Genomic DNA, 12,569 nt, shown 5'->3' with positions numbered 1-12,569 from the left:
CTTTTCGGAACATTAAAACAATGAAACAAAATGCACTGAAGTACAGTGCTAACATTGGATAACATTCTCATAACCCCGATTGTTTGTTTTTTTTTTTTTTATGAAAAGTATCTGAACTTGAACAGCAAGTATAGTGTATTATCCTCCTCTCCAGTGGCTAGCAACAGCAGACAAGCAAAGAATTTGTGCTACAACTCACCGGGATTTCAACACTAACTACTCGACAGACGCTGTTTCCTTCAGGTTCACAGTCAGGATTCTAATAAAATAACATCTTATTAGCGTTGACGTATGGGTATAATATTCAAGGTTTTACGATTATTCTGCGGTGTTTCCTACGAAGAATCATTTAGCTGATCAGCGGCACGTTCTCGAGACGTTTTAGGAAGAGGTCTCGAGGGAAAGTGGGGGCGTGTTGGGGAAACATCATGGCGCTACCTACACCAGGTGTGCAGTGTGTAATGTGCTCCCGCAGGACACAATATGCAACCACACTCCTAAACGACGTATAGGATTTTAGTAGCCCTATGTTTTCTATGGGTTACAATTGGTAAATGAAGTAAAAGTGATTTTGATAGACATGGTGACTTCAAGAAAGATGGTGTGAGTAGGCTACTAAAAAAAAGTGAGAGAAAAAAAACAAGTAAAAAAAAAAAAAAGTTTCTAACCATGTTCTGCCTCAAATGGATATTCCGTTTTTTAGGGGCTGAGCGAGTTTCCCTCATAAAGTCAAATTTATGTCTCCCTGCTCAGGGGTTGTCTGGGGCTCCCACACAAGGCCAGCCTGTGCTGGGCCTGACCCATAAATCCCAACCTTTGAATCTCTGAATGGACCTCTGTGGTGGACCCGGGAGCCCCGGTCTGCAGGGCCGTGGAGGGAGGGCCCCAAATTATGGAACCTGCACAAGCGATCCAGTAGGAAAACAACTGTGAAGTTTATCACCTAATACCAAGAACTGCAGGGAATCCCTCATATTCCATGGCATTAGAGAAGAGGCCACAACGTTTATTTACGTGGTATTTATGTGTATTTGGTGGATGTAAGGCTGTATAAAATCCACAGAGATTGCATGTCTGAGAGTGCATGGCTGTTACATTTGATCTGTCCCTGTGGGATAGCATGCATGTGTGTGGGTCTTGGTAGAATAGCTAATGCATTGTGTAGATACACTGTACATATCTGTGTGTGTGTGCTAGAATATTTATCAAAGGACAACCGCATGTACTAAAAGCATCAAATAAGCAAAGACTGCATACTTTCACACGCATACTATACTTATATCGGTCCCACTGATTGCCACTCTGCTTCATGCTGGAGGCCAAAACAAGAGACAGAGACAGGGACAAGTGGAAGATTATTCAGAATAACATATAGTTCATTGTGGGAGTCCAGAGTCAAGTGAGTGACAGCATCAGAACAAATTGTGATGAAATAGTGGCATCACCCTATCTGATAGCCATCTCTATACTCGGTATCCTCTCTTCTCACATGTATGATTCATATAGATGCATAGAAGATTTCTTCAAAGCTCTCACATGTTTATGAGTCCATAACATCTGACGCATTCATGTTTACGCTCCCAAGCCACATTTGACATTTTCTGGATATGATGAATCATTAATGATGACCTCAATAGGCTTTCACATCTTTGGCCCACAGATCAATAAAGTGGGTAGGGGAGTAGGTCAGCAGCTCTCCAGAAGTGTCTGTTAGTGTGTGGGTGTGTGTGTGTGTGTGTCTTTGAGCGCGCCTGTAAACAGTCACGCCCAGCGAGTGACCGTAAAATGTTTCTGCTAATTGGCGGCCAAGTGTGGCCCAGTCTCGGCGCAATGCTCCGGGACTGACAGAATTACGGCTGGTTTTCCAAGTTTTTTCCGAGCAATCCCTGCCTGCAAGGCTGTGGGAGTTCCATCCATTATTGATCAGATCCAAGGATGAAAGCAGGAACGCTCAGTGGGGACTGAGCATCTTTGGCCCCACACAGAAAAAAAAAAACACAGCCTCGACTGCCAACTCTGTGTGAAAAGAGACAAGGAAATATCTTTTTCAATTCATATCGAGCTAAGCCTGAGAACCAAACTGTCTGAAAAGCAAAAATAAATACACCAAATGTATGTAAAAAATTAAATAAAACACGTCATATGGTGCGAATCGTTATTCACCCCTAACATTTACAGGCGCAGTCCGCACTGAGATTTTTTTTTTGTACCCAGATGATGACATAGTGTTTTGCACTGCGTTGCCAGCCTTGGCAGCAGCTCAGCTCAGTGCTGTTCAATGATTCAGCTGTGTAGAATTGACCTCCACCTCACCTTGGCAATACTCCCCAACCAAATGGACGTTTGGCAGCCAGAACACACACTGGATACACAAGCATGTGTGCACGCCAGCGATAACGCACACACACCGACTCGCAGAAACACAGACACACACACACTCTCTGGGAAAGGTTACAATGCTGCTTGAAACAAAGGGGCAGATGGTTGACAATGATACAGTGCCAACACTGGCAAGGTGGTTAAAATATGCATTTCTGTTTGTGTGTGTGTGTGTGTGTGCATGAATATGTGCCTATACATCTTTCTCAGGTTGTTTTTACTGGGGTAATGTTCTCTGAACATCAGTCTCAACTTCTCCCAACAGAGTGCAGCTCTGTATTTGTTTTGGCCTGTTAGTGTGTCTCTCCAGCCCCACAGCAAAGCAAAGTGCTTTGCCAGAATACACTTTGAAATTTTATAATGAGCTATAAACTCAACCACCAATGGTTTCAAATCAGCATTTAAGAAAATAAGGGCTAATTTGCACATTTGAAACAGTCTTTGGGAAGTGAGATTCTCGTTGTTGTATTTCACTATAACTACTTCCCATTGACATATTATTTGGGATACAGACGTTATAGTCATAATCCTTAACATTCAGTCCTGCTTGATTCAGAGTAGTCGGTTTTATTTTTTAAGCTGCCACAACCCTGGGACTTTGTCAGTAACACAGCAGAAGAGTAACCAGTAAATTAGCTTGTTGTTTTAACAAAAAAAGTGAGTCAATAATGGGCCTTTTTCCATCATGCCATGAGCAACTGTGATCTGAGATAACAACATAAAGGTCTGCGGCTCTCCATCTAACAGCTCACTGTGGCTGATCCTTCTCCCTCCATCACTTCCTGATGTATTTAAAACTGATCCACAATCAAAAAAATACTTAATGACTATTGTCTTGTTGTGTAGACGCATTTTTGATGAACGATCGCCATCGGCACTAAGAGTAGTGACGAATGCACTGAATTAACTTTTAACTACTTTTAAAGTGAAGCAGCAGCAGCAGCAGGATGTTTTGGTTGGTTGCAGTGAATATATTGCAGTTCTGATACGGTTTTTAGGAGAGAAAACAATAAACAATCTGTGCAAAATAGAAGTGATTTTTTATTTAGAAAAGTCAACGAAACACAATTGCTAATGGTCTTTGTTTCCATAGAGTTATATTATGCGAATAAAGCTGGGTTTTCTCCTCCTGAATTGGGACACAGGTCCTGCATCAAAAAGAGACTACATCTATTTTAACTTAAAACTTTTCATTTGCTGGCTCAGGCCCTTTCCTCTCCGGCCTCCACACCTGACTTCTTTACAAGAATGAGACCGTCCACTCCTTGTCATCGGCGAATCCAGTGGCCATCCACTCTAATCCATCCCGGGTCATTAGCCCTGTCTGAGAGGCTAATCATCATCTCCTCTGGCTCAAGTTAGCCGAAGAGAGAGCATCACCAGAATGAGACAGTTAAATATTCATGTCTCACCGCGGTGTAATATCCTCCTCAATGATGTTTGAACCTTTTGACCCGAGGTAATCAGCAGCAATCACACAGTCACGCCGAACAGTGATAAATTTGATCTGTAGACGGTTGACTCTGATGAGCTTTTGACACCTCAGAGCGCCACACATCGGGCCACGGATCAAACTGCGATGGCCACACACACACACACGCCTAACACACACACACATGCTCACAGGCATCGTTCCTGGTGACAGACAGTTCATTTCACCCGCAGGCATGTAGGTATGACATCACTCGATTAATAATGGAGCAATTAATTATGACCTATTAGACTGATGAATTCGATTAGATAGAAAAGAGGAATGTAGCCATGTGATAATATTACACTAGGATACATTAATGACTTCTTAGAGAGTTAGGTGGGGGGGTTGGAAGGGTAAAATTTATATGTGCCAGTTTGGAATGACATACAGTCATCTATCTAATTATATCAATGATAAATGGTGTTATTGATATGATAATGGCTCCTAACCCCAGCATGGTAATATTCTACTGTTATAATGTGATTACACTGAAACTCGTGGATCTATGCTGTGAGACTTTGATGTTTCGCAACATGACAGCAGACACCGTCTTAAATGAAAGTTTCATATTGATGACACACTTAGCCTCGTGGAAACCGCTGGTGCATTCAAGGTATCTTTGAAGCAGCTGTATGGAGGGTATCTGATGCATAAAGACGCTAAATGAATATGTATGCAGTTGTTCTGTTGCACGAGAAACACAAAGATGCTTGCATAAACATACAGGTTTACTTTAATCATTTGCAGTGTGGTAGCATATAAATGAATTTCTCTTGCATAATCACATTTGACCTTTCAGAAATAGCAGCTTGAATCATTCCAAAATATTACAGACTTAATATAAAATGATTAAATGAGTTTCATTTGTGCAAAGAGAAAGACAGATATGAGAATTTGACTCATCAAGCAAAGCATTAACACAATCCACTGGCATTTTTTGGTTCGCTGGCATTACATTTAACCTTGTGTAAATTAGTGGTGCGCTCAAGTTGCAGGTGAAGCAGCTGCAGTGAAGGTTTGTGGAAGATAAACACATTACCTGGCTTCAAATATGTATGCTGTTATTCCTCTGTGTGAGGACTGGAGAAACAAAGGAACTTGCATTGATAAACTCGAGTGCTCCCAGCACACTCTGCTGCATTCCACTGACATCTAGTGTCAGATTCAGGAACTGAGATAACACACTGTGTCTGACCCTGTGCAGGTGTGTGTCTGTGAACACACCCCACCCCCTTCCCTCCAGACACACACACGTTATCCACTTCCCCATACATCACTGTAGTCTTATTGATCTTCTCGATATGACCTTGAATGATCAGACAAGTGGAAGCGCCGCATTGGAATGAAACCCATCCATTCCCTCTGTCTGCTATCTGCTGCTGTAATGACTTGAGGGAAGACGGGGAGGCAAGGGAGCCCATTGAGATGAACCCCTGAACCAGTCAGCTCTGCAGTGGCCTTATGTCGTGGCCAGCCTCCCCTCCAGGCACAGTCTGTTCCAGGGTAAAGCAAGACAAGTGGGTCAGTCTGTCTGAGGTGAGACGAGATGAGACACGAGCTGGGTAAAACTGTATATTAGATAGATAGATAGTCAGACGGATAGATAGATAGATAGATAGATAGATAGATAGATAGATAGATAGATAGATAGATAGATAGATAGATAGATAGATAGATAGATACATAGATAGAGTTCAATCCTTTGCAGGATTATGTAAGTGGATTTGTTCCCAGGATAACTCCACATCTGCATATGGAATATAGTATATTAAAATGATAATCAGTGGACGAATGATGAAATTTATCCTCTTGGGGCGAAAGATGAGGAGGAGTCATGCTTCAGGGTGTATAGAAGAGGGTCTTTGTTGGGTGTGTTTCATCCTCTAACATGCAGAATCTTACAGGCTATGTAAAATATGTTTCCATGCAGCTGAAACATAACTAGAACGGTTAATAATGATGATTTTAATTCAATTTCATCTCATGACTACTGACATTAGTATGAATTGTAATACTTTCTGCACGGCGCTGTAAAGATTTGTTGACACGCCATGACAGAAACATAACTAAATACATTTTCTAAAGTGTTGTATTTAAGTACAGTTTCAATGTACTTTGGCTGCTTTACTTGAGTATTATATCTTCTGGCAGTTCGATTCCATTTCAGAGGCAAATATTGTACCATTTATTAGACTGGCTACTTTTCAGATTAAAATTTCGTACACAAAAATATGGTCAGCTCATAAAATACAATGTAGTAGAGTAGTCAACATTAAAAGGTTAGTCTGGCAATCTTTTATTTTTTTATGATGAACCAATCATATAAACAAGTATTGTCTATGTAGCCAGTTTGTTATATATCTTATTCCTCTGCGCCACAGAGCTCCACTGTTGTCCAAAACTGTTAAAAACACATCAATGAGCCGTTGCACTGGTTTTCATGTTCTTACTTTACCATGAACACGGGCACTGTGAATCAATCCCTCAATGTGTCTTAATCCACAGTTGAAACTAGTGTGCAGCATTTATCCCTGGGTTATTGATGTTGGCTGGAAATGACTGTGTCCATCTGTTTTAGCAAATTGCTGAGCCTGGCTGTGACTTGTCATTAGAGATTTTCACCTACAGCAGCAACAACTGGGTTTTGGAGCCACAGACAAGGTAAGGTAGGGAAGTCAGAAAGTAGAAAGAGATGACCTGAGATCTTGATTTTGGTCTTTTCATGGGATTTGTTGACAAAAAAAAAAAAAAAAAAATAGACAGTCACTCGCCTTATTCTTCAAAATGCTGTGTACACAATAGTAGGCCTGTATCAATAATGATTATCCAAAAACATTATAAATGATGGTCGAAATTTTTGAATTAGGTTTGCTTGATCTTTTTTGATTAAAGTCATTTAATAATTTATGTTGTTACAGAGTTGTTGTCGTTGTCGTTTACTTCTATCGGTCTGCAGAGGGAGCATGTACAGGTGCAGCCAAATGAAGCAATGGCTAGCTGACGTTTGGTTGCCAACATCAATTTCATCGGGGAGCTGTTTGAAATCCGGCTGCTGAGGGACGTCATTATTCATGGCTGCACTGGTCAGCTTCTGAGGAAAGCCGACCAGACGTCTCTGGAGTGCCTGATCCATCTCACCATCCAACAGCTGGAGGTGGTGATAGCCAAATGCATTGATGGTTATTTCCAGGAGCTGGATGAGATTGTCAAGAAGAGAAAGACTCCATCCAGAATTTGTTGGATGCTGCAGAAGCTCCACAGGAGACGCTGGCTTCCTGGCAAACAGTGGTGGGGCAGTCTTCCCCTGAGTCTGAGCCCTGCAGACTCTGTGCAGAGACCTGCTCCACTGAACACACTAAGACTCCAACTGCACTACAGCTAACAGTGGACCCGCCAAAGGAAGCTCAGGACACTGAAGCAACACATCAGCCTCACTGCTCTGAGACTGAAGAAAGGCATGATGGGAACAGTGTCTCTTCTGCTCCTGTTGCACAACCCCGAACTGAGGAGGAGGTGGAGACAGCATCTGAGGAAATTGGGGGGGGCTGTTGCTCCACAGACTGCACGCAGCTTGGACACTGCCCACCCTTCACTACCTGAAGAGTCTCCAGGAAATCCTCAAGGTTTAAGAGCCCAACAAGGCAGATTTAGCTTAAATCTGGCTACAGCTGGCAGAAATAATGACCCCCCCTGATGGGAGAGGGAGGCATCTCCACAGGAGAGGTCTTGGACTTTGTGAAGGCCCTTGTACATTGAGGGTTGTCTGGAATCCTGGTGGCAAACATCATGAACTCGCTTCAGGATTGTGCCAATCGTCACAGTCTTCACCCCCAACCCTTGCTCCTAACCCTAACTCTCACATTTAACTCCTCACCCTCACCTCCACTTTTCATCCCCACCACAAAACACACCTGTTATTGTCAAATAAAAAAATATATAGTATATATGTTTGCTCATCCCTCAAAAAAAACTAACTAAAAATCTAACTAAAACTAAAAGTAACTGAGTAAATAGTTTAAATAGGTTCTCCACCACTGACCACAGAAAACACATTAGTCAGAACCCCTGTCAAAATATTGGTCAATAAAAGCACCTGTCTTGCCAAAGTATGAACATATCCTGACAGCTTTATTAGTGCCTTACAGTACACACTTCCACTGTCTGAAAATGTAATTATAGTGAATACTGCACATGCACTGCTTACAATATTCTCAGACGTTTCCTTCCTGACAAGCACGAGTGAGAAGCATGAAGCCCAGAATGCGAACACATTTAAAAAGGGTTTTTCGAGGAAAGGTTTTATGGCCCAATATTGAACAATAACGAGCAGCACGGTCACGCAGGCAGACCACCACACATTCACACAAACACACATTTACACACTCTCCTGTGCCTCTTCATCATAGGATGTGACACCTGACGGCCCATTAGTTCCCAAAGTGCTATTCTATTCTATGAATTCCTCTCCTTATAGAATATTTAGACTCTGTGTGTTTCCCCTACGCTTGTCAACATGGGATGCATTATTCATGTTACTGTGCCATTATCTGACGCTCTGCGTGATGTAACGCAGCCATTCCCTGGCCCCGCACCCACAAACACATCAAGTGACCTTCTGAACTGTGCACTGCCATCACCCTGCCTGCAGCGCTGCAGCCACTCCACTTCATATAAAACACTGAGGGAGATGAAGTTTGTGCTTTACAGAGGCTTTATTGTGCAATTAAAACGTGTGCTTACTAAAAGCAGAGCCACATTGGAGATAACAAAAAAATTGTGGCTTTAACACAGATTGGGTGCATCTATAACTGTGTGCCTGTAATACCTGCTTTTAAGAAAGAGATAGAGAGCGGGAGAGTGAGTTTAACCAGTGTTTAATTATGCAATTAAAAAGGTATGCCTGTGCTTAAGATTAACAGAGATGTATCCTGACTGTATGCTTGAATTTAAGAGAGATATGACACAAGGGAGAAAAGAGAGGGAATTTAAGTTAACAAGCCTTTCGTGCAATTAAAAGATAAGTCAAAGCTGCTTTCATCTGACATAGAATGAGAGAATGATTTTGAGTTTTAGCGTGCCTTTTGTGAATCCATAAGGTACGCCTGTGTTTGAGATAGAGAGAAGAAAAGGAAAACAAGAAGTTTTAACAAGCTGTAAAAAGGTAAGCCTACAAAACCCATGTTCAAAATGAAAGAGAGAGAATGACAAAGTGGCACAGAGGCAGTGAATGCAAAGGTCTCAGCTTTCTTGGTGAAAGGTAGATTAGAAGATTGATTCTTATATATGTTAAATCTGTAGCTGGCACCAGCAGTCTTTTATCTTAAATTTTGTGTAAATCAGTGTTGTTCACATTTCACAAGAGCTAGCTGAAAGTTCACTTCACACTGATTAAAATGAACCAGTTCATAGTTCACAATTTTGAATTAAATCCCAAAAAGTACCTAGTTTGTGCGAAAGTAAAACTACTGTTCTGCAAGTAAAAGTGAAATTACTGTAAAAAATTTACTAAGATCAAAGTACATAGTCAGTCAGTTGGAATGATCACATGTTACGCCATTACATTTTTTAAAGGGGAATTTAGAGGGGTGAAAAATGTTTGGCTTTATTGTGATAATAGTAATATTATATGATAAAACTATTGAATTAAAGAGCATCTTTAGGCTACCGTGTACATATGTATATGCATTGAAATAACAATGCATATACATTAGTGGTAAGCTGCAGCGAAAGCAACGAAATTTAAGCAGTTCAGGTCCAGTTAATAAACTTTTATGGCACAAAGGTGAAACTGCCAAGGCAAAAAAAAAAATCCTGGGATTAAGAAATTGATTCACTTAGAGCTTTCCTGGAACAATGGAAATATATGAAGCCTTGAAAGTTCCAGTATTTATGCTAAGCTAAGCTACCTGGCTGCTGGCCGTAGCTGCCTAGTTACTAAACAGATATGAGGGAGGTATCAGTCTTTTCATCTAACTCTCAGGAGTGAAAACATACTTTCCCAAAACTCAAACTATTCCTTCAAGTTTTAATAGTAACAGTTTTAAGCAATGAAGTGGTATTTCAAAAGGAAGACAAAATGAAGTGGACTGGAAACTTTGTCCGTAAGTGTGAATGTTTCCAGATGTCACTTATCACTCTGCTGCATTAGCAACTTATTAAAGATGTTTTCTAATTCATGCTGGGATATCCGCCACCATCCCTACCAGACTGAAAAGGATTAGACAGGTGGAGAAGATGAAAGTCTGTTCAGTCATCAAACCTAAATATTGTGGCTTTGGAAAAAGCTTTACCCTTTCTATTTGCCGAGCCAATAAATGAAAGGCTTTTCACAAATAATTAACATGACGGCTTGGATGTTCCATGATATTGACAGTGGCTTTCTGGGCTGGTGTGGGTTGATGCACAGGTTATTTTTAAGATACCAGACAACCGCAATGCATAATTTATCACACCGAAGGATAACCCTCCCGAAAAAGGAAGTAATAAGGGCAGCAAAGCATGCAGCTGAAATGACTGATAATGCTTTACAACAGCTTCTAAATAGAGTAGATGAAAAAAAAATCCTGTTTGCACATCATCTTAAAGGGAAGTGTAATTATCTATCAGCCAATCAACACCTAGCACTCACTTCCTGAGTCTGACCTTGCTGGACTCGTCACCATGGAAATATATTCTCTTTCTTGTACAACACAGCTTGGTCATACAAAAACCAGTGTGTGTGTGTGTGTGTGTGTGTGTGTGTGTGTGGAGATGAGCTACGAACAAGACCAGTTTTCCATGTTTTTCTCTCTCTCGAGGGCACCTTGGAAACAGTCTTATTCTGCAGTTTATGGTTTATAATACTGTTTCCAAAAACAAATATGCAGGAATGATGAACCACTACCCCCAGGTGCACACACTCAAAACCACACACACAACCTCATTCTGCCTGGTCACAAATGTTCTTTTCACACGCAGATCAGATAAAAATGCGAAAATGGCAGTATTTGTTTTCTTTTCATTTGGGATCTATTATGACATTCTGCATAAATAATGCATCTTCAGGAAATACTGAAATATTTACAGAACATACAGTATATACAGTGTGTGTGTGTGTGTGTGTGTGTGTGTGTGTGTGTGTGTGTGTGTGTGTGTGTGTGTGTGTGTGGTTTCTTTTAACATTACTTCCACTACTGACTACGCCTTGAAGTGAGCCTGCATTTAATGAGAGCTGCTGCTTACAGAAGCAGAAGTACTTCTTCAGTTTGCTTTCCCAGAGGTATTATCAGCTACTGACAGCTGCTTGAATGCAGGACTCAGTTTAAGTAGACTATCCTGTCAGATTAGCTTTTGATGGACAGCTGTACAAAAACTTACCTTACAATGTTTATTTCATTGTTGGTGAAAAGTTAAAAAAGGATTCAACCATGAAACTAAGAGACTGTTGCGAGATGTACATTTTTGTTCTCCTGTGCTGAATTTAGACTGAACTGAATAAAAGAGTTCCCAAACTGATTGATTTGGGTGGGTGAATTCTTTTTGTGCTTTTTGGACAAAAACATACCTTCCAAATGAAAACTTCATTTCAGTATTTCTGTAATGTCACTTGAGGGTTTTATACTTATTTTATAACACTCAATAACAAGGTTGTGATAATAAAAAAAAGCAATCTAAACTGATGAAAAGTAAAATTCAATAACACTAAAAGAAAATAAAATGAGTCCCAAAACTGATACCTGTGGGACTCCACATGTAATGTGTGCTAATGATGATTTATATATTGATTTAAAGTCTCCATTGACTCCACTTTGATATTTGAGCTTCACTGTGCAGAATGATATACAGTATGTGCAGACTATGGTATTTCACATCCATTTGCCAAAAAGGGGAAATTTATCTGTGCTCAACTTTAATCTCAGTTTAACACGTCTACATACAACTAGTTTAGCTGTTAATCGTGGGCTAATATGCAGCTTAGATATGTGGAGACTCAAAGCCTCCAGCACACAAACACTGAGAATGGACATTACATGGAAGTAGGAGACATCATGTCTCTAGTAGTTAAACTTTAAATACCAAAATATTTGCATATTTATTGAGTCTGGATATGTCAATGAGAGCGCAGGAGTAAGATGTAATTCTAAGAATTTTAATTGAATTTTTGTCGAAGAAACCATATCAGGCACAAATTATTATTCAAAGGAGAGTATTTTTATGTCTTGAAACAAGTCTTGAGGGGATCTTTAAATTACTGTAATGAAATATGGGATCCTGAATTTAATAGGTTATGATGAGATCTAGGAGATTACATTGTGACACCTGAACATTACACCGATATATGATTTCTGAACATTTAAAACCAGGGGCACTTACATGCTACTTTTAAAGGTTACTCCTGTGATTTAGTATTGCACTCCCATGATGCTGCAGGGCCTCACAAGAGACTGATTGTCATAATTAAAGTACCAGAATATTAAATATTCTTGCTTTTAATTCCTAGTAGAGTCAAGCTCCAAAAACACTGAATCTTACATTACCTGTGGTCACGCAACCAATAGTATAATTTTTGTTTCTTACACTGTACCTGGTAAATGCCCACAACCCTGGTGACATCATCTGGATGACATTCTCTGACTCAGACATCATACAAATGGCAGAGAAGTGCACCACCTAGTTTCCTTTATGGGTAAAATTGATGGACTGTCACTTTGACAGCTTCCATTCTTCTGGGAAGCTT

This window comes from Seriola lalandi, unplaced genomic scaffold, assembly GCF_002814215.2.
Source record: "Seriola lalandi dorsalis isolate HSWRI2012SDOR001 ecotype SW California unplaced genomic scaffold, Sedor1 jcf7180002054879, whole genome shotgun sequence".
Taxonomy (NCBI): Eukaryota; Metazoa; Chordata; class Actinopteri; order Carangiformes; family Carangidae; genus Seriola; species Seriola lalandi.
This window is presented reverse-complemented; position numbering follows the sequence as displayed.